At 52.7% G+C, this 21,912-nt stretch overlaps 2 pseudogenes; one reads left to right on the plus strand and one right to left on the minus strand.

Annotated features, from left to right (window-relative positions):
* The window catches only part of LOC136570616 (zinc finger protein 850-like), a 172,271-nt pseudogene that overhangs the window by 76,792 nt on the left and 73,567 nt on the right, over positions 1–21,912 (minus strand).
* The window catches only part of LOC136570628 (uncharacterized), a 98,499-nt pseudogene continuing 87,821 nt past the window's right edge, over positions 11,235–21,912 (plus strand).

Here is a 21,912-nt window from a genome sequence, read left to right on the forward strand (position 1 = left end):
CTCAGGATGTCCAGGAGGGTCCCTGGGGGGATTCTGGGCCCCAGGACCCCCCTGAATTTTCAGTTCCGGCCACTGGGACCCCCCTGCACCCCCTTATCCAGTACCAATTCCCCCCTGCAACCCCTTTCCCATCCATCCTGCCTTCCCCAGTCCCCAGACCCCTCTTTTCCTTGATCCTGAGACCCCTGGACTTCCATTCCTTCTTTTCTCAGTCCCCCGCCCCCCCCATTTCTCTGCATCAAGGACCCCCAGATTCCTATTCCCAGGTCTCCCCACCCTGTGACCCCTCATTCCTTGGCACTGGGGACCCCTGGATCCCCTTTCCTGGGCACAGGCATCCCCTGGAACCCACATGCCACTTTCCCAGTCCCTGTACCTCCTCTCCCCCTTTCCATAACCCTGGAACCCCCTGAGCCCCCATTCCTGGACACCAGGACCCCCTGCAGGCCCTTTCCTGTCCATCCCACCTCTCCCACCCTGCACACCCTTTCCTTGTCCCCAGGATCCCCAAACCCCTTCCCAGCTCTCCCAGTTCCCCTTTCATTGATCCACGATCTCCTCAATCCCCCCAAATCTCCATGTCCCCCCAGTTCTCCACTCCCTGTGTTACCAGATCTCACCCCAATCCCATTCCACTGGGAATTCCATGGGCAGATGTCACTCTCATCCTATTCCAGTGGGAATTCCATAGGTAGAACTCACCCCAGTCCCGTTCCAATGGGATGTCCCTCACCATTCCATGGATGTCCCTCACCATTATCCCATTCCAGAGCCCCCTGATGTCCACGTGTCCAGAAGAGAGGAACACGGGACGCTGATCCTGTCCTGCCACGTGTACGGATTCTACCCCAACACAATCGCAGTCAGCTGGATGAAGGGGGGTGAAACCTTGGATCAGGAGACGGAGTGGGGCGGGATCGTTCCCAACAGCGATGGCACCTTCCACACCTGGGCCAGGATCGAGGCGCTGCCGGAGGAGCGGGAGCAGTACCGGTGCAGGGTGGAGCATCCCGGAATGCCAGAGCCCGGGATCTTCGCTTGGGGTGAGGCTGGGAATGTGGGGATTGGGAATTTGGAATTCCTAAATGGGGATTCCCCTCCCCCTCCTCACTATCCCATCTCTCCGTGGTGGTCGCTGTGTCCGTCATCGCTGCCATCCTCATCCTCATCGTTGTCCTCATCAGATTCGGTGTCTGGAAGCTCCAATCTGGTAACACACGGGATGGCAGTCGGGAAGGGACACGGATCCACCCAGCACCGTTCTGGGAATCCTGTGCCACCAATGCTGATCCCACTTTGTTTCCACAGGGAGGAGGGACAGGAATGGATACAACCCGGCAGCCGGTGAGTTCCAATGGCAGATCCAGCTCTGGATCCCCTCTGTGCAGATCCCAGGATGGATCCTGGGGTTAATCCCAATGTGTGATCCATGCTGGAATCTCATGGATCTTCTCTCTCTGCAGGAAAAGACATGGGAATGAATGGCTCCACTGCAGATACAGCATGGGATCAGGGTGAGATTCCAGAGGGAGATTGGGGCAGGATGGACAGACTGGGATTGGGGAGGGATTTTGGATCAGGGCAGGGGTCTAGAGTGGGATCAGGTGGAATTGTAAAGTGGGATTGGAGCTGGATTCTGGAGCAGTATCAGAAGGGGTGGATGGAGCAGGATTGGGGCAGGAGTGATGGAGTGGGATCAGGGAGGGATTCCAGTGCAGGATTGGGTAGAATGGATGGAGCAGGATCAGGTGGGATCGATGGAGCAGGACTGGGACAGGACTGGGGCAGGATCGAGTGGGATAGATGGATGGAGCAGGATTGGGGTGGGGTCAGGTAGGATTCTGGAGCAGCTCCCTCTCCCAAGGGGATCCAGGCAGGTCCATCCTGTGGAATGGGGACAGGGACAGGGTGACACTGTGACCCTCTCTCATCTGGTAGTAATCACTACCTGAGGGATCCATGGGACTGGATCCGGCTCCTTCCCTCTTCCTGGGAAAGCTGAGAGCTGCCAGCAGAGCTCATCCCACTGCTCCCACCCACCCCACAGCTCTTGGTAACAGATCCATTTCCCCTTTTCCATGTCCCAGTGTTTTAAAGCCAATAACCACAAATATTCACAATGCTTCAGTTCTGGTGTGAAATTATCCTGCTTGGGGCAATAAATTCTGCCTGGGGCAATGTCCTGGATTGTCAAGCAAATTGTATTCTATTTGCCACCTGTATGGCAGTTGTCTTCTGTTAAGTAGGCAGTTTTCCTTATCTCTTCCACAACTGGGGAGACATCCGTTGATAACAGGCTATTGAATGTCACTGCACAACTGATAAGAACTACAGCATCCCAGTGTGAGATGCTCCAGCCAGAGGGGAGAGCCAAGCATTCCTACCTGGATATAATCTTGAGTTTCTGGAACACCAGCATGGCTTTCTCCACTGGATTTCCCAGAGGAAACAGCTGCTCTCTTCCCCTAGATCTTCAGAGGAAGACTACACTCTTCTACAGGATCCCTGCTCCAACAGAACCCACCTGACACTCTCGGAGGGCTGCAGCCACGATTCCAATTGGACTGCTACCAATACCCTGACCCACAGGGTGTCAGGTTGTGTTCTGACTCTGTCAGTGTTGTTTTAGTTTATTGCATTGTTTATTTTATCCTTTTATTTTCTTCCCTACTAAAGAACTGTTATCCCTGCTCCCATATTTTTTGCCTGAGGGCCCCTTAATTTAAAATTTATAGCAATTTGGAAGGAGGGGGTTTACATTCTCCATTTCAGGGGAGGCTCCTGCCTTCCTTAGGAGACTCCTGTCTTTCCAAACCAAGACAGATTTTGGTGCTTAACGTGAGGCTCGAGGGCACAGAAATAAAAAGGAAATAACAGTTCTTGAGTAATCTAATTTTTGTACGCTGCTACAGAAACCTTGTTAAGCTGTCATCATGTGGTCCAGCTTACCTTGGTTTGGGTGGCATGTGGTTGTGGCTACATTTCTCCCATTTGCAGGCCCTTATCTAAACATGGGTCCTATAACCAAGACTACTGTGGCTGTTATCCAGTTTGTTTTATGGGTGAATAAGGGGAGGAATTCATGGATTTTTAACTTCCTCTGGAAAGCAGGCACATGGATTCACAGCTATCACACACTAACTGTATGTTTTTGGGGTTACTTTAATATTAGCACCTGCTGTGAGGAAATGACACCAGGGGAAATCTTCTCCCAACCCTTTAGCCATCTCTTTGGGTCTGCTCTACCAGTTTTTGAAGGGTTCAGATCCACTCTAAATACTAACGATATCATACAGTGGCTGGTGTTGCTGGAAGGCTTGTTCTGTTTAGCATTTAGAGATAAGAGAAGATTAACTTGGATAACCACCCTGACACCTACCCCAAAGACAAGGGATGCTGCCCCAGAGCCTGGCCCTGCCCCACAGCCCACCTCAGCTATAAACTACCCAGATTGGATGGGGGTTCTGGTGAAGGAGATAAACGAGGTGAGCCAAATGCTGAAGGAGCACATTTCCCAAGCTCGTGAGAAGCCCTCCCAGTGCCTCGAAGAGGGAGAGTCTAATAGTGCAGCAGTGGAACCCACAGATGTTACAACTGTCCAGGTTCCAGCTGAACTGCAAAGGCAGACACAGCCAGCAGCAGTTACTCCTGTGGAAACAAGGAGATCTAAGATGAAAGCAGGGCACCCAGATAAGGGAGGGCCCTCACAACCCTCAGGAGACCCAGAGGTTGAGATCGTCACCGAGTCCCTGATGTACAAAAATCTCCAAAATCTGCACAAAGACATTGTATGATGGGGATATGAGACTTATACAACCTGGCTACTTTGGGTCTGGGACCTTATAAGTACAGGTGTGCAACTGGATGGTGGTGAGGCAAGAAATTTGGGACCCTCGACCCAGGACTCAGGTATCAATCAGATTTTTGTAAGGGAGCCAGGGTCCCCTTCCCTCTAGGAGCGGCTTTTAATGAGTGTCAGAGAGAGGTTTGTCCACAGGGAGAGCATGCAGGAGCACCACCATAGAATGTGCTGGAAGACCCTTGAGGAAGGCATCCAACAGCTGAGAGAAGTGGCAGCATTGGAGGTACTCTTTGGGAGGGATGGACAGCATGAAAATGACCCCGACAAGGTCGGGTGCACAGGGTAAATGTTGTGGAGCCTGGCAAATCTGGGGCCATCTCAATACACCACCTTCATTGCAACGATTAATGCAGATACCAACCAAGAGACAGTGGGCTCTGTCGCCAACAAGCTTAGAAAGATGAGAGTATGATCAATGGCCCAATGCTGGCTCATGTCTCTGCTGTGATTAAAAATCTCAAAGAGGAGATGAAGGAGATGAGGGAGGGGTGAGGTGTCACAGACATATTTTATGAAAAATCCTTTCCTTAGGATTTTTTCCTCCTGAGAAGCCAGGAGGCCTCAGGAACAAAATGTAAACAATAATTGTCGTGAACGGTGGAAGAATTGCCTCACACAATATGCGTGAACAGCAAATCCCAAAGTTTATTGATAGCTCACACATATTTATATTGGTGTTAATGAAGCTTATACATATTGCAAAAGCTGAGCTCATTATTGGTTAAAGCACACTTAGATCAACCACACCTACTTCTATGCTCTAATGATTATTTTGTTTCTATGTTTACATTCTTATAACTACTCTACCTAGGCTATCTTCATTTTCTGGCAAGCGATTTTCTCCCCCATCTTCCTGTTTCAGCGAAGGTCACCATGACCTCTGTCAGTGATTGGACACTGGTTACTTAATCCCCAGCTTGTTTCCCCTATCCTTATCCAACGGTATCACATAGAAGTGGCCTTTCTCAGCTAGCCAATTATCCACAAAGCTCTCCACAAATAATTATCTGCTGCTGTGGAATTAACAGGTGGATCTGTGATTGGTCTCATGTGGTTATTTCTAATTACTGGCCAATCACAGTCCAGCTGTCTGGACTGTCTTGGTCAGTCACAAGCCTTTGTTACTCATTCTTTTTCTATTCGTAGCTAGCCTTCTGATGAAATCCTTTCTTCTATTCTTTTAGTATAGTTTTAATATAATATATATCATAAAATAATAAATCAAGCCGCCTGACTTCTGTGGAGTCAACATTCTCGTCTCTTCCCTCATCCTGGGACCCCTGCGAACACCACCACAGCGAGGAGCAACAGTTCCCATATGGCACCAGTGCAAGTCACAGCCCCAAAGTCAGAGCCCAATATTCCCCAGCTAGACAGAGAGGGTACACCCCAGGGGCTGACGTGTGGTTCTCCCTGCATGACCATGGGGAAGACATGGGAAGGTGGGATGGAAAACCCACTTCTGTCCTGGCAGCACGGGTGCATCAACTCACCGAGGGAAACACTAATCAAGGGAACTCCAGTAAAGTGAAGGTAGCCTCAACCTCCCATGACCGAGCTGCTGGGTATGATCTATCAGATCTCCTTGAAGGAGAGAACCTCTAGCATGCGTGCCCAGGAAAGAAATAATAAACAGGATTAGGAGGGCCCTGCCTGTAGCCAGGAAGAGGCATGGGAAAACTGGATCTTTTAGACGGTGTGGATCTGATGGCCTGGCACATCAAAGCCACAAAAATATGATGCCTTAGTTGATACTGGTGTGCAGTGTACTCTAATACCATCGGGACACATTGGGGCAGAACCTGTTTCCATTGCCAGGGTGACGGGGATTGACTGTGTTGGAAGCCGAGGTGAGCCTGACTGGGAAAGAGGGGCAGAAACATCCTATTGTGACTGGCCCAGAGGCCCTGTGTGTTCTGGGCATAGACTTCCTCTGGAATGGCTTTACAAAGACCCAGAAAGACTCAAGTGAGCTTTTGGAATAGCTGCTGTAGAGGCAGAGAACATGAAGCAGTTGAACACCTTGCCTGGACTATCAGAAAACCCATCTGCAACAGGACTTCTGAAGGTGGAAGAGCAACGAGTGCAATTGCCACCTCGACAGTGCACCACCGGCAGTATCGGACAAATTGGGATGCTGTGATCCCCATGCACAAAATGATCCGTGAGCTGGAGAGCCAAGGGGTGGTCAGCAAAACCCACTCACCCTTCAACAGTCCCATCTGGCCTGTGTGCAAGTCTGACGGAGAATGGAGATTGACTGTGGACTATCGTGGCTTGAGAGATTGACTGTGGACTATCGTGGCTTGAATGAAGTGACTCCACCACTGAGTGCTGCTGTGCTGGACATGCTGGAACTCCAGTACGAGCTGGAGTCCAAGGCAGCAAAGGGGTACGCCACCATTGACAATGCTAAGGTGCTCTTCTCCATTCCTCTGGCAGCAGAATGCAGGCCTCAGTTTGCTTTCACCTGGAGGGGCGTGCAGTACACCTGGAACCGACTGCCCCAGGGGTGGAAGCACAGCCCCACCATCTGCCATGGACTGATCCAGAGTGCACTGGAAAAGGGTGAGGCTCCAGAGAACTTGCAGTACATCAATGGCATCATTGTGTGGGGGAACACAGCGATGGAAGTGTTTGAGAAAGGAGAGAGGATCATCCAGATTCTGCGGGAAGCCGGTTTCGCTATCAAGAAGAGCAAAATCAAGGGACCCACCCAAAAGATCCAGTTCCTGGAGTAAAGTGGCAAGATGGATGGTGTCAGATTCCCACTGAGGTCATCAACAAGATCACAGCAATGTCTCCACCAACCAGCAAGAAGGAAACACAAGCTCTCCTAGACACGATAGGTTTTTGGAGAATGCACATTCCTGAGTACAGTCAGACTGTGAGCCCTCTCTACCTGGTCACCCGCAAGAAGAACGATTTCCCCTGGGGCCCTGAGCAGCAACAAGCCTTTGCACAGATCAAGCAGAAGATCACTCATGCTGTAGCCCTTGGCCCAGTCAGGACAGGACCAGAGGTGCAGAACATGCTCTGCTCTGTAGCCGGGAACAATGGTGTGTCCTGGAGCCTTTGGCAGAAGATGCCTGGGGAGACTCGAGGCCAACCAACTTCTAGAGCAGAAGTTACAGAAGATCCAAAGCCAACTACACTTCCACAGAGAGGAAAATCTTGGCTGCCTATGAAGGAGTCCAGGCTGCCTCAGAGGTGATTGGCACAAAAGCGCAACTCCTCCTGGCACCCCAACTACCAGTACTGGGGTGGATGTTTAAAGGAAAGGTTCCCACCTCCCACCACGCCACTGACACCACGTGGAGTAAATGGATTGCTCTCATCACACAGTGCGCCCATATTGGAAACTGAATCACCCTGGGATTTTGGCAATAATTACAAACTGGCCAGAAGGTGAGAACTTTGGTCTCACTGATGAAGAGGAACAAGAACCAGTGACGTGCTGAGGAAGCTCCTCCCTATGACCAACTGCCCCCAGAGGAAATGCGCTACGCTCTTTTCACTGACGGTTCCTGTCGCATCGTAGGGATGAACTGGAAGTGGAAAGCAGCCGTATGGAGCCCCACACGACAGGTTGCAGAGGCCACTGAAGGAGAAGGTGGATCAAGTCAACTTGCTGAACTCAAAGCTGTTCAGCTGGCCCTGGACATTGCTGAAAGAGAGAAGTGGCCAAAACTCTACCTTTATACTGATTCATGGATGGTAGCCAATGCTCTGTGGGGATGGCTGGAGAGGTGGAAAGAGTCCAACTGGCAGCGTAGAGGAAAAGCAATTTGGGCTGCTGATGAGTGGAAAGACATCGCTACCAGGGTAGGGAGGCTACCTGTGAAAGTCCACCATGTAGATGCTCATGTTCCCAAGAGTAGAGCTAATGAGGAACACTGAAACAATGAGCAGGTAGACCAGGCTGCAAAAATAGAGGTGTTGAAGATAGACTTAGATTGGCAACATAAGGGGGAGTTGTTCCTAGCTCGATGGGCCCATGATGCCTCAGGCCATCAGGGCAGAGATGCCACCTATAAGTGGGCACGAGACCGAGGGGTGGATTTAACCATGGACAGTATTTCACAGGTTATCCATGACTGTGAGACGTGTGCTGCCCTCAAGCAGGCCAAGCGAGTGAAGCCCCTATGGTATGGTGGGCAGGGGTCCAAGTACAAGTATGGGGAGGCCTGGCAGATTGACTCCATCCCACTGCCCCAGACACGCCAGGGCAAGCGCTACCTGCTGACCATGGTGGAAGCCACCACTGGATGGTTGGAAACTCACCATGTGTCTCATGCTAATGCCTGGAACACCATCCTGGGCCTTGAAAACCAGGTCCTTTGGAGGCATGGTACCCCTGAGAGGATTGAGTCAGACAATGGGACCCATTTCAAGAATGGCTTTAACAGCTGGGCCAGGGAACATAGTATTGAATGGATATACCATATCCTCTATCATGCACCAACTGCTGGGAAAGTTGATGGGTGCAATGGACTACTTAAAACTACCCTTAAGGCACTCAGTGGGGGGACTTTTAGAAATTGGGAAATGAACTTAGCAAAAGCCACCTGGAAGGTCAACACCAGAGGGTCCATAAATTGAGCTGGTCCTGCCCAGTCTGAACCCCTGCACACAGTGGAGGGAGATAAAGTTCCTGTGGTACATATGAAAGGCATTTTAGGGAAGACTGTTTGGATTAATCCCACCTCAGGCAAAGACAAACCCATCCGTGGAATTGTTTTTGCTCAAGGACCTGGTTACACTTGATGGGTAATGCAGAAAGATGGAGAAAGCCATTGTGGACCACAGGGAAACCTAGTCTTAAGTGAGAACTCTGTGTAAGGTTTCATTGTGATGCAGATGGAAATAGAATAAGGGGTGGGTAATGTCCTGACTGCCAAGCAAGATGTTTTCTATTTGCCATCTGAATGGCAGTTGTCTTCTGTTTTCCTTATCTTTTCCACAACCAATCCTCCCTCAGGGGAGACATCTGTTGTTAATAGGCTGTTGAATGTCACTGCACAGCTGATAAGAACTACAGCATCCCAGTGTGAGATGCTCCACCCAGAGGGGAGAGCCAAGCATTGCTACTGGATATAATCTTGAGATTCTGGAACACCAGCATGGCTTTCTCCACTGGATTTCCCAGAGGAAACAGCTGCCTCTTCCACTGGATATTCAGAGGAAGACTTCACCCTTTCTACAGGACCACTGCTCCAACAAAACCGTATCTGCTACTCCAGGAGGACTGCAGGCACATTTCCACTTGGACTGCTACCAACACCCTGAACAACAGGATGTCAGGTTGTGTTCTGACTCTGCAGTGTTGGTTGGATTTACTGCATTGTTTATTTTGTCCTTGTATTTTTTTTCCCTAATAAAGAACTCTTATCCCTGCTTCCATATATTTGCCTGCGAGCCCCCTTAATTTCAAATTCATAACAATTCAGAGGGAGGAGGTTTACATTTTCCATTTCAGGGGAGGCTCCTGCCTTCCTTAAGCAGATACCTGTCTTTCCAAACCAAGACAGGAATATTTTCCAAGGCTGGTCATAAGGAAAACAGGAACCTTTTAGCAGTTCCTGGGAGCAGACAGTGTTTCTGATAAGTTTGGAAAGAGCAAAACCCAGGTGCCGTTTCCAAGGACAAGACCTAACAAGCATTTCTCAGATCACACTGCAGCCTGGAAAGGAGGAGGGGGCAATGCACCACCACACTGGGATCTCAGGGGTGCCCATGGCCTGGGTGATGCTGCCTGATGTCAGCCACCCACCAAAGCCACTCTGTCCCTGCCTCCCACAGCTGCACAGGGCAGAGAAAATTTAACCAAGAGTTCCTGGGTTGGGATAAGACAGGGAGAGATCCCTCATCAAACACCAAAATGGGCATCACAGGCCCAGCCTGGGCACAGGGAGGGAATTTATTACCAACCAAATCACAGCAGCACAAGGAGAGGGGAAATAAATTTCTCCAACACCTTCCCCTCACCCAACAAGGGTCACCCAGAATGGGCATAACCAGGGCTCTGCCCAACGGGGGTCACTGGGGATCATCCAATGGGGATCCTCCCATGGAGGATTGTTGTATTGCACTAAAGATGGAGCTGGAACAGCGTATAAAGCTCTTCCTGCAATCAGGGCACTCGCAGGGTCTCTCCCGGAATGGATGTGGCAGCGTGCCCTTAGGTCGGAGCTGTTGCTGAAGCTCTTCTCACACTCCCCACCCTCGCAGGGCTTTTCCCCAGTGGGGATCTGGCGATGACTGAAGAGGGGGGAGCTCGGGGATAGAGGCGAGGCAGGTCGGGCTGGGGCAGCGCTGGGCTCTGGGCCCGACCTGGGCGCCCCCCACGCGCCCCTTCCCCGAACAGCCCCGGCGGGGGACGCAGGTGGGGTCCGGGCGGGGGGCGCTGGGTTCCTGTTTTGGGGTCCCACTCTCCCCTTTTCCCCACTTTCCCACCGTCTCCCACCCCTTCCTCACCTCCCCCCAATCCTCGGCCCCTCCCGCTCGGCCTTTGGGGGATCCCCTCCTCCTCCCCCTCCATTCCGGGCTCCCCCCTTCGCCCCCTTTTCCCCCTTCTCCCCCCCTGTCCCAGCGCCTCCCGAGAGCTCTGCGCCCGCAGCCGGGGGGGCTCCCAGCACCACCAGTGCCACCAGTAGGGCCCCAGCTGCCGCCCCTCGCCCCATGGCCGGGGCCGGGCAGGGAGCAGCAGCCCCAAAGCAGCCGCGCTGCGCTGGCAGCACCAGTCCGGAGCAGGGCGGGCTCGGCAGCGCCGCGCGCTCTCATTGGCTGCCGCCACTTTTGGGGACCCGATCGCAGAGGCTCCGCCACACAACTGATGACTCTTCAACGCCCCGCGTTCTCATTGGCTGCGGCGCGTTTTGGCTGTGTTTTGATTGGCTGAGGCCTTTGCGGGCCGCTGCAGCCCCGGGCTGGGGGTTTTTTGGGGAGGGGGAACCTTGGGGCGCTGGGCAGGTGGGAGCTCAGGTGAGCCCAGCAGTGCGTGCCAAGGGGCGCGGGATCTCAGCGGTGCCCGTGGCGAGCGGTGACGCTGGCCCGATGCCAGGCACCCCCAGAGCCGCTCTGTCCCTGCCCCCGCAGCAGCACAGGGACAGAAAATGGAACCGAGAGTTCCTGGCTGGGGACAAGGACCGGGAGAGATCCCTCAGCAAATCCGGCACGGGCACAACAGACCCGGCCTGGGCACACGGAGGGAATTTATTACCAACCAAATCACAGCAGCACAAGGAGAAGGGAAAGAAATCTCTCCAACACCTTCCCCCCACCCAACGGGGATCACCCAGAACAGGGGTCACCAGGGCTCTGCCCAACGGGGGTCACTGGGGATCATCCAGCACGGATCCTCCCATGGGCGATGGAGCTGGAGCAGCGCACGAAGCCCTTCCCACACTCGGGACACTCGCAGGGCCTCTCCCTGGTGTGGAAGTGCTGGTGAGTGATCATCTCTGAATCCCACCTGAAGCTCCTCTGACATTCCAAGCACTCCTAGGGCCATTCCCCAGTGTGGATCTTGTGGTGCTTGCTGAGGCCGGAGGTCCCACTGAAGCTCTTCCCACATTCCCCACACTCCCAGGGCCTCTCCCCAGTGTGGATGTTCAGGTGTTCCATCAGGGTGGAGCTGTAGCTGAAACCCTTCCCACATTCCAAGCACTTGTGGGGCTTCTCCCTGCCATGAGGCTTCTCCACCAGCGCTGAGCTCTGGCTGGATCTCCGGCCGCCTTCCTGGCTCAGGGGGGCTCTTTCCTCCCTGCAGCTCCCTGGGCTGGGTTTGCAGCCCCTCCTCGTGAGGGATCTCTGGGGCTTTTCCTCCTCCTCCATCTGGCCACAGCTTGGGAATGACAGATCCTGGTTTGGGGGAAACCAAGGTGGGAACACCTTGGAGTAGAGACTCCTCCTGCCCAATTCCATCTGTAGAAGTCAGCAGGAGTCTTGTGTCCATGAAAATCTCCACAATGTCAAGGTTCAGCCCAAAAAGCTCTCGCAGGATTTCCCTATCACTCATCTCTCCACTTCTGGTGTTCCAGAGGTTTCCTGATTTCCTTTCCTTGGGATCATGGGGGTCCAATGGTTCCAGGGGTTCTCCATTCTCCGGCGTCCTGCTCAGGGATGATTCAGGGGCTTTTGGGGGTCCATGGGGGCTCTTCTCCCCTGATGCTCTACTTTGAGATCCCAGGGATCCCAGGGGTCCCTCCTCTCCAGGCTCCCCCACTTTCCAGTCTGCCGGGGTCCCCCAGCTCTGAGATCTCCCCTCTCTGCTCTCCCCACTCTGGGGGTCCCAGGGGTTCCCCTCCTCTGCTCTCCCAGCGGTCCCCAGGACCAATGTCCTCCCCTGCCCATACTGGGCAATGGCCAAGTGGGCCCCCAAAGATCCCCCAAGGGGCTCAGCTTTGGGCTCCTGCAAGATCCAAACCTACACACACAGAGAAAACAAAACCTCCCAGAGACACCAGATGATATTTGGGGTCAATTCCACAATCTGCGAGCTCCAAATACCCCCCCAATAAAAAACCCTCTCAGGGACTCCTGGATAGATTTGGGACGAGCTCCCCCTCCCCACTCACATGCAAGACGAGGTGGGGGCGATGGTCCCGTGGCTGCGGCCACAGGGGGCACTGGAACCTCCTGTTCCTCCTCTTCCTGCTCCTGCTCCTCCTCTTCCTGCTCCTCCTTTTCCTCTCTCCCTCCTCCTCCTCCTCCTTCCTAATCCCACCTCGTCCCCAGTTCCTGCCTTCTGTGTATTTAGAGTGGAGGACCTTGCTTGTTTTTAGAACTAGAACAAAGATCCCAGATGGAACAAGGCTTGCTGCTTTTAGTCAGAACTATCAGTGACTAAAGGTCACGTTTCCTTTGCTTTAGTCCTGTCCTTGTTCTCCTCAGTGTTCAGGCTGGGCTATGGGGTGTCCTTGTTTGCTGCATTTTCTGAGTTCCTCTTGCATCCTTTGGGCCATGGGCTGTGCCCTGGGAGGGTTCTTTGTGCTCCTTTGTGACACAGGAGAACCTTCCAGGCGGTTTCTGCGTGAGCTGCTGCTGGGATGTCACAGGAACAGCGCCACGTCGCCGTGGTGTTCCCGTTGCTGTGGGACACGGAGGCCTCAGTGCCCAGAGTGGCTCTGGGCTCGCTGCCGGAGGATCCTCCTGCCCGAGGCATTCTCAGCAGCCAGCCCAGCCCTGTCCTTCTGTGCTTGCAGGGCTACAGGCTGCAGGCGTGTGCAGCACAGCCAAAATGATCCAGCACGTGGCTGCTGCAGTTTGCACTCTGTACTCTGTGGCTTATTCGGGGTATTTTTTAACCCACTTGGCACGTAAGTTGAGGTTTTCCCTCGGTACAGCATCTGTGGCTTTGGGCTTGCTGTGTGCTTTCTGTTCTTCCTCTGGAGCTGAGTTGACTTTGGAACCAAATGGCCATGAAGACACCATTGCTTTGGGAGAGCTCCTGCCAGCAGCTGCAGCTGAAAAAGGGGGTGTCTGCAGCCAGTGGGGCGTGCACAGCATCTGCAATGAGCCCTGGGGGGTTCTGTTCCCTCAAGCAGGGAGTCTGTGCCAGCAGAGCCTGGAACTCCCTCCCTTTGCTGCTCCAGCCAAGAACTGACCCAGCCCAGTATTTTGTGCTTGTTCTCTTGCTTGCTGTGGGAAGGGACTGTGGCTCCTGGAGGGATGCAGTGAAAGCAAAATGCTCTCTTGGGGTTGCCTTGCTCCGTGGCATTTCCCAGCACTGGCAGTTTTTCTCCTAACAGCATCTGGTTCATGTTCCCTCTCCCACTGCAGGGCACCTCCTGTCTGGATTCCGAGCAGCTCCTCCTTCGGTGAGTGGGAAAGGAACCTTTGGTGTTTGGAATTGTGCAGCAAGTTGTGAGCTCAACATGTGGCAGTCGAGGGCCAGCCTGGGAGGCTGAAGGAAGGTTCCTGTCAGTGTCTTTGCAGCAGCAGCAGCAGCAAAGGAATTCCCATCAGTTTTCTCCTTTTCTGCTGAAGAGTTTTTGAAGAGCTGCAGGTCTGGTTTTGCAGGCAGAGGATTGCTTGCTGGCTTTAGCCATGGTGGAATATGGAATTCCCAACAATAAGTGGCAATGTCGACTTTAGCCCATTGTTAGTTGGAACAGCTCCAAACCCCATTTCTGCTTAGTGCAGCTGGATGTGCAGCTGAGGATAAATAAGGTGATAACTGAGATAGAACTTCCCGTCCCTCACGCTGCCGTCTGTCCACAGGGCACAGAAGCAGCACCAGCACCTCCTGGGGCTCCCTCTGCTCTCGAAGAGGAGGCCAAAGAGGAGGAAGACAGCAGTGAGCTTCCCGCTGCTCTGGGGGACGATGGTGAACTTCCCTCAGTGCCGGGAGATGACAGTGAACTTCCCGCTGCTCTGGGAGACGAGGGCGAACATCCCGCGGGGTGGGAATGCAACGGCGAGGCTCCCGCGGGGTGGGACAAGGACAGGGGACATCTCCCGGCCTGGGACGAGGACGGTGGATGTCCCCTGGTGTGGGACCAGAGTGGCCAAGCTCCCACGGAGTGGGATGAGGACAATGGACGTCTCCCAGTGTGGGATGAGGATGGAGGATATCCTGTGGCTTGGGAAGAGGAGAGTGAACAGACCCCAGCATGGGAAGTGGACAGCAAACATCCCCTGGCTTGGAAAGAGGATGGCGAACCTGCAGCGTTTTGGGAAGAGGATGGAGAAGCTGCAGCATTTTGGGATGAGGATGGAGAAGCTGCAGAATTTTGGGAAGAGGATGGAGAACCTTTCTCTGCTTGGGAAGAGGACAATGAACCTCCCTCCGCTGTGGGATCCTGGGCTGAACATTCTGACAGCAGCACAGCCGGGCAGCCAGAGGGGAGAGGGGAGTGGTGCCTGATGCAGCTGAGTACGTCTGCTCTCTTCCTGGGTGCCTGAGCAGGTGCTGTGTGTGTGTCTGGGCATCAGCTGCACCCAGTGTTGCTCTGCAGCTGAATGTCACCGAGCCATTGATTGTCCTTCCCCAGCTGACACCAAGGGGCTCACAGCCCCAGGGAGTGGGGCTGGTTGTGGCTCTGCTGCAAGGCGGGGTCTCACTCTGGGAGGGAGCGTCTTCCACGTGGTTTCTTTCAGGGAACACCGTGAGCGAGGAGGAGCCTGCCGAGAAATACCTGGAAGTGGAGCAGATTGGCCAAGGGTAAGTGCACGGCAGCTGCTGCTGCACAAGCAGGGCCGGGTGTTGTGCTGGTGCAGGATCAAGTGAGAAGTCAGGAGAGCTCCAAACACCTTCAGACACTGGGCTACCATCCTGCTGTCTCTCAGTCCTAATCAGAATTGATAACTGTGGTCAGAAGGCGCCGTCAAAGGCCCCTGAGGCTGGCAGTGTCCTGCCTGCAGCAAGGAGCAGGACCTGGAAGATCTTCTGTCCCTGGAACTGGATTGCCTAAAAGAGCAACTCACCATGTGGTGACTGTCAGAAAACAGTTCTCAAGAAGGTTTCTTTCAAATATTTTCCTTCAAAAAATATCCACTGGTCAGGATTATCAACCTAATGGTTTAGAAACAGAAACCAGAGATGAACTAATAAGTGCTCTATTCTAGCACAGGTAGCTGACCCCATCCATTCAGTAACAGACACAGAGCTGATGCACTCTGGGGGAAAAAGCATCACCTGCCTGATGGCAGGGCCCTTGTGGAACCTGCAGATATTAGGCAGGAAATGGAAAAGGATGAAATGGATTCTTTTCCAATTCTTTAGACACCCATTTCTCACCTCAGGTTCTGAACTAAAGCAATTCAGGGTGGACATTGGGATTTTCTCCAGCCCAATTCCTTCATGTTGGGTCTCAGTTTTCTCCTGCACACCTTGCATGGCAGAGGGCTGGTGGCTGCTGTGCTGTTGTTGGAAGGGTCGATGCACCCAGGTGTTTGTGAACGCTGCAGGCAGCAGAGATCTCCTGTCTGGGCTGGCTTTCCCTGCCAGGGCCTAAAGCGCTGCTTCTTTCTTCTCTGCTGTTTTGTCTCCAGGGCTTTCGGAGCCGTTTATAAAGGACTCGACAGGGCCACTGGAGGAGAGGTCAGTGCCAACACGCCCAGCACGTCTGGCAGCTCTCCAGGGCTTTCCCCTCTGCTGGGAGCTGTGGCTGCAGCTTTGGGGGCCAGCAGAGCTTTCCTGCCCAGGCTGCTCCTCTGAAGGCAGAGCAGTGTCAGCCTGCAGAGCACAGCTGGGACAGACTTGGTCCTTCTGAAGCGCCAAAGGAATGCAAGGAGGGCAGCGGTGTCTGTCAGAGCAGGACACGCTGGCTTGGCCTTCATATCTAAAAGTGTGAATGCATCAGCTGCTGGAGACTGAGGCCCAATTTATCTTCATCCCAACCTTAGACAGGAACATTATTTAGCTATTCTTAGCTAAACTATAACAATATTATTTCCATCCTGCCTTTTATCTTCAAAGGATACCTCAAGGCCTAATCAGGCAGAGATCCTGCTTGGGCTCAATTTGGGGTTTTAGTCCTACTTCAGCTGTTCACAGAGAGAGAGGGAGAGAAATGAGGAGATGGATGTCCAGAGCAAAGCTCTCTCCTAAACCCTGAAATTGTGTTTGGTCTGGTGTCAGTGACAGCCTGTGACAGGGATCACCTGAGCAATGGGTGTGCGTGTCTGCTTTGTTGTGCAATCCCAAACAGAGCAGCTGGATCTGAAATCATGACCAAATCCCATAGAATTGCTAAGGAGTTCCTGGCTATTTTGCTCTGTTTTCAGAGAACCAGAATTACCTCCTGCTTGCAAAATGGGTTTGAATAATAATAGTAGGAGTGTTGAGGCCATTTAAGAAGACTGTAGGTGCAGAGAATGTTGTTAGAGCTTTGAGGCTGACAGCTGAGGGACCATTTCTGCAGAGCTTGCAAGGCCAAATGTCCCTGGCCATGTGTCCTGTAAGCAGCCCCCAGCTGGCAGAGCAATGGGCTGTGGGAATGGCCCTTGCTGAGCTCTGTGTCCCATCCCAAGGCAGTTTGGCACAGCCTGGCTCCGTCGCTCCACAAAGACTCTCTCCGTGTTTGCTGTGGCCTCCTGCCACAGACTCCTCCAGTTAAAGGCTGCAATGTCCCTTCAGGTGGCCATCAAGAAAATGAGTCTCAGAGGGCAGAACAGGGAACGAGCTGTGAATGAGATCCTGCTCCTGAAGGACAAGAAGCACCCCAACATTGTCAACTCTTTGGACAGGTGAGTGCTTCAGCTCTGATCCCGAGCCCGGGCCCTGCGTTAACCTTTCCTGGCATCCGGAGTCTGTAGCCTGTTTTGAAAATGCCTGACCCAGCCACATCTTCCCAAACCAACAGCCTGGCAGTTCACTCCCTCCACGGGCTTTTGTTGCTTTGCTTTGGTTTTTCCTTCAAGTTGACCCCGTTTGCTGTGTCTCCCAGCAAGTGCTGATAAACCACAGCAGAAATTATTTCCCTTGGCTTCTTCTTCCCAGCCCTTTTCCATTGCTACAGATGCCAGTAAGACCAAGTTCTTGTTTCCAGAAATGCCTCATTTGCCCATTTTTCACTGGCCTTGCCTGTTTCTGAAGGGACTTTCTGAAAGGTTTTCTGACTGCTTTTGTCCCAAGTGCTGCATGGCCTCCTGCCCTGGATAACCCTGGCAGTTGTGTTGCCTTGTTCTGGAGGGAATGGTGGAACTGATGAGTTCAGAAGCTGAACCAGCTGGGGCCAAGTGTTGTGGTTCCACATTGATCTGGGCTGTTGCTAAACTGCATTTTTCACCTGCTTGCCATCTAAGGCCTCTCCTTTCTCACAGGTGTCTCCTTCCCCTTTAGACTGTGCAGATTCCAAGGGCTGGGCAGCCTGGCAGGAATGTCTCTCCATCTGATTCTGTCCTCACTGACAAGTGGCCTGGAAACAAAACTCCACTCCAGGCTTTTCCATGGGGAAATTGAGCTCTGCACTTTCATCTCCATGCCATTGTTTTCCTCTTCCAGCTTCCTTGTTGATGGAGATCTCTGGCTGGTGATGGAATACATGGATGGAGGAACTTTGCGGGACGTTGTCAGACAGACACGCATGGCTGAAGGAGAGATGGCAGCTGTCAGTCGGGAGGTGAGGGATCCTGCTTGTCACTCCCATGGCTGGGACATGATGGTCCTTCCAAACAGGGCGTGAGAACAGGAGTGGCTCCATGCTCAGGGCTTTGTTTCTGAGTTGTTTTCATGAGCTGGAGAAGAGCCTCTGCAGTGAACAGCCTGCCAGCATCACTGCACTTCTACTCTGTTCTTGTTCTCTCTCCTGCTGTTGTGGTACTCTCTGTCTGCTTTGGATTTGATTTGCTGTTCTCAGCTTTGCCTTGAGCTGTTTGCCTGGAGCTTGTGTGCACTGCACTCCTGGCCTGTCACAGCAAAGCTGCTGCTGGCAGAATTCTGAGCTGTCCTTTCTGGTGTGATATATTCCAGCCATTGGTTTTTGCCCTCGTGTTTCTTGTTCTCTCTCAGTGTCTGCAGGGCCTGGATTTCCTCCATTCCAACCGGGTGATCCACAGGGATCTGAAGAGCTCCAACATCCTCCTGGGCATGGACGGCTCTGTCAGGCTGGGTGGGTGTTCCTGGCCAGGCACGGCGCTCCCGGGCTGCGGGGCTGGGGCTGCTTCCCAGGGAGGGCCAGAGCCCCACAAGGGCTGCTGGGGGCACTGCCCGGCCCCTGCTGCCAGCTGAGAGCGGCTGCCCCTGCAGAGAGCTCAGGAGAGGAGCAGGGGGCCAGCAGTGCCTTTGCTCTGGCCATGGCCCTTCCAGAGGGGCAGCAGTGGGAATCTAAAGCTCCAAGGGAATCAGTAAAAGCCACTGCAGGAAAGCTGAGGGTTTCTTGAAGGGCCCAGTTCCATCCTTCCTTGGCTACAGCCCTGAGGACTTTTCCAGCTGACTTCACTACTGCACTCTCAGATTGAGCGTGGGGAATCTTTGTGCTTGGTTTCCTCATTGCAGCTGCCTTTGACAGGGTTTGTTTCTGTCCTCAGCTGATTTTGGCCTCTGCGCTCAGCTCAGCCCTGAGCAGGACCAGCGCAGCTCCATGGTGGGCACTGCTCACTGGATGGCCCCAGAAGTTGTGACCAGATCTCCTTATGGCCCCAAGGTGGACATCTGGTCCTTTGGCATTGTGACCATCGAGATGGTGGAAGGAGAACCTCCTTACTTCAGGGAAACGGCGGCCATGGTAAGAGGCAAATTCTCCAGGGGCTGCAGAGGCTGCGAGCACAGGGGGACCCTGCACTGGGAGCAGCAGCTGGAGGTTTCTGCACATGGGAAGGGAATTCCCAGAGGACTTGTGCCTCCACACAGATGAATTTTCTGCAGTCTCCAGCAACAATTTGCTTTGGGCTTTTCATTGTTGCAGCTCTTCTAGCTGAGAGGATGACCTGGAAATATGAAGCAAGTGCATCAGCTCTAATGTTATCTTGCAAGAAAACCCCACACCATCCCCAAATCCCAGCCCCAAACCCAACAAGATTTCTGCAGGAGTTTCTAAAAGAGGTTTTGCAAGATGATTTCTCCCCTGATTCTTCTCACTGGGAAACTTGTCTAAAACCTGAAGATGATGGTTTAACATCCTCATAGTCTAATGTATTTCTTTCCTAGTCCAAGCTACTTTTTCCATGTCACCAAGCCTGAGCTTTCAGCATCACAAACCTCCTGTTTCCTGCCTGGCAGTTTCTGGGATGGGGCATCAGGAATGCATTTACTTGAGTGTCAGTGGCACTGCAGAGATGCACTTGATGGAAGAATCCTCTGAAATAACACAGGCAGACCACACTGAATCTGGAAAATGGCTTTTAAAGCTGGTGTCCATATTTGGAGAAGCAAAATGGGCTATTTCTGATGGAGGTTCCTACTAACAAAGCCAGCCAATGAAACTGGCTCTCAAGGCGAGATCATTTGGATGTTGCAGTGGCTGTGGCAGCCGCAGGATTTGGGTTTTTTGCTTGGCATAGCAAAATGAGCTCTGAGCAGCATCTCTGGCAGGGAGGAAAGTGCCCCTGGAGCTGGGGCTGAGGCCCCGGGGTGGATGTGAGCCCGTGTGGGTGTGAAGGAAGCTGGCAGAGCACTGAGTTTGCTTTCCCTGCAGGCTCGCGCTCTGATCCGGCAGAACGGGACCCCGCAGCTGCAGGAGCCCCGGCGCCTGTCGGCTCTGCTGCGGGACTTCCTCGAGTGCAGCCTGGAGCCGGACGAGGAGCGGCGCTGGGCTGCCCAGGAGCTGCTGCAGGTGAGAGCCAAGGGCTGCAGGGGAAGCAGCAGCGCCAGGGAGGGGTTTTCTTGTGGGGCCCCCTCCGATAGTCTCCAGTCTCGCTGCGTTCCACGCGCAGAGCGAGCAGAATCCTCGCCTGCTGTGGCCTGGCAGGCTCCTTTCGAGCTCATCTGGACCTGGTGCCCCACAGCGAGCAGGGACATCTTCAAGCAGCTCAGGGGCCTCAGAGCCCTGCCTGACCTGAGCTTGGATGTTTCCAGGCAGGAGGCACCTCCCACATCTCTGGGCACCTCCTGTCAGTGTTTCCCCACTCTCCTGGTTAAAAAATTCTTCCTTAGATCTAATCTGAGCCTGCTTCCCTCTCCTGAGTTTCAAACCATTTCCCTTTGTCCTGTTGCAACAGGAACTTGGCTCTGGAAAGTAACAGTTCATTTCTTTATTTTTTATCCTTTGGACAGCACCCATTTTTATCATCAGCCAAGCCTCTCTCCAGCCTGACCCCTCTGATCACTGCAGCAAAGCAACTGAGGGAGCAGCAGAGCAGATGAAGCACTTGAGGACAGCTTCTTGTTACAGTAGTTAGGACAATTAGTTAGTTATGGTAGTTAGCATTGCTAGTTAGTCATGGTAGTTAGCACTGGTAGTTAGTTAGGGTAGTTAGCTTTGCTAGTTAGTTATGGTAGTTAGAGCAGCCTGTTTGTTATGGCAGTTTTATGAATAAAAACGCTCTTAAACCTCAACTCCCTTGACGTGTCCCTTCCCTCTCCCGCCGTGACTCAGCTGCCCGGAGCAATGTGAGGGGAGAGCGGGCCCAGCCTGGCCCAGAGCTGAGCCCCAGCAGAGCCCTGGCAGAGCCCAGAGCAGCCTCGGCACCTGCAGAGTCAGCCTGGAAGGAGGCGCTTGGAGCCTTCTCGGCTGCACCCGGCTCTTGGTTACAAACTGTGTGTGCTGGAAAATGCCACCGGCTCTGCAGGAGGGCAGAAGGGGCCCGGGGAAGGCCCTGGTGCTCCATGCAAGGGAAAAACCTGCCCTGGGTTTGTTATAAATAACTAGGTAGTGCTGGTTTTTGCTATTATGTATTGACTTCTGCAAAATATTCTTAATCACAACAAATTTGATATAGTACAGTTTGTAATCACTTTTCACTGCTTTTGCTATAGTATAATTTGTCAGCTTTTTGTGGCCAATGCCCTGGCCCCTGTGTAGCTCATATCCTCAGAACATCATTTATGGATGATATTTTAGTTTGTGGACAGTGTGAAAAACATACATTATAGTTTTGGCTTTTGCAAAATATTGAAGTGGATGCCAGATGTTGTGCATTATAATGTTAACTTTTGCAGAAGTAGCCGTAATTGTGAAATAAGAACTAATGCTTTTATTTTTGTAACTAACTGACAATACTGAGAATGAGTCAGAGATATTTGTGAAATAGCTAATGTTGGTTTAAAGTACTTGTGGAAGTAGCTAAAACCGTCTGCATGGTCAGATAACATCTAAGGAAGGGATGTGATGAGGCCCCTGCCACTGACCCTTCCACTGTCAATAACTGTCACCTGCTGAAACCACAGAACAGGGGCCCTTGTGAGGCAGTGACACACAACCCTCAAAACAGCAATCCAGGATTCCTGCACGTGCTCTAAAAAGGCAAGTTGGGGGTCAAACCAACCTAAAGAATTCCTGGAACATGTAAATGTGTTCAAAGAAATGTTTGAATATGTATAATCATTATGAATATGTATTTGAACAATACAATGGAAAAAGTAGACAAGAAGAGTTGCTGTGGTTAACCGGTGTGCCTCTGGCCATTGCCAACACCCAGCGCTGTTACTGATTTGTCCCTTATTA

Source organism: Molothrus aeneus, unplaced genomic scaffold (assembly GCF_037042795.1).
Source record: "Molothrus aeneus isolate 106 unplaced genomic scaffold, BPBGC_Maene_1.0 scaffold_35, whole genome shotgun sequence".
NCBI lineage: Eukaryota > Metazoa > Chordata > Aves > Passeriformes > Icteridae > Molothrus > Molothrus aeneus.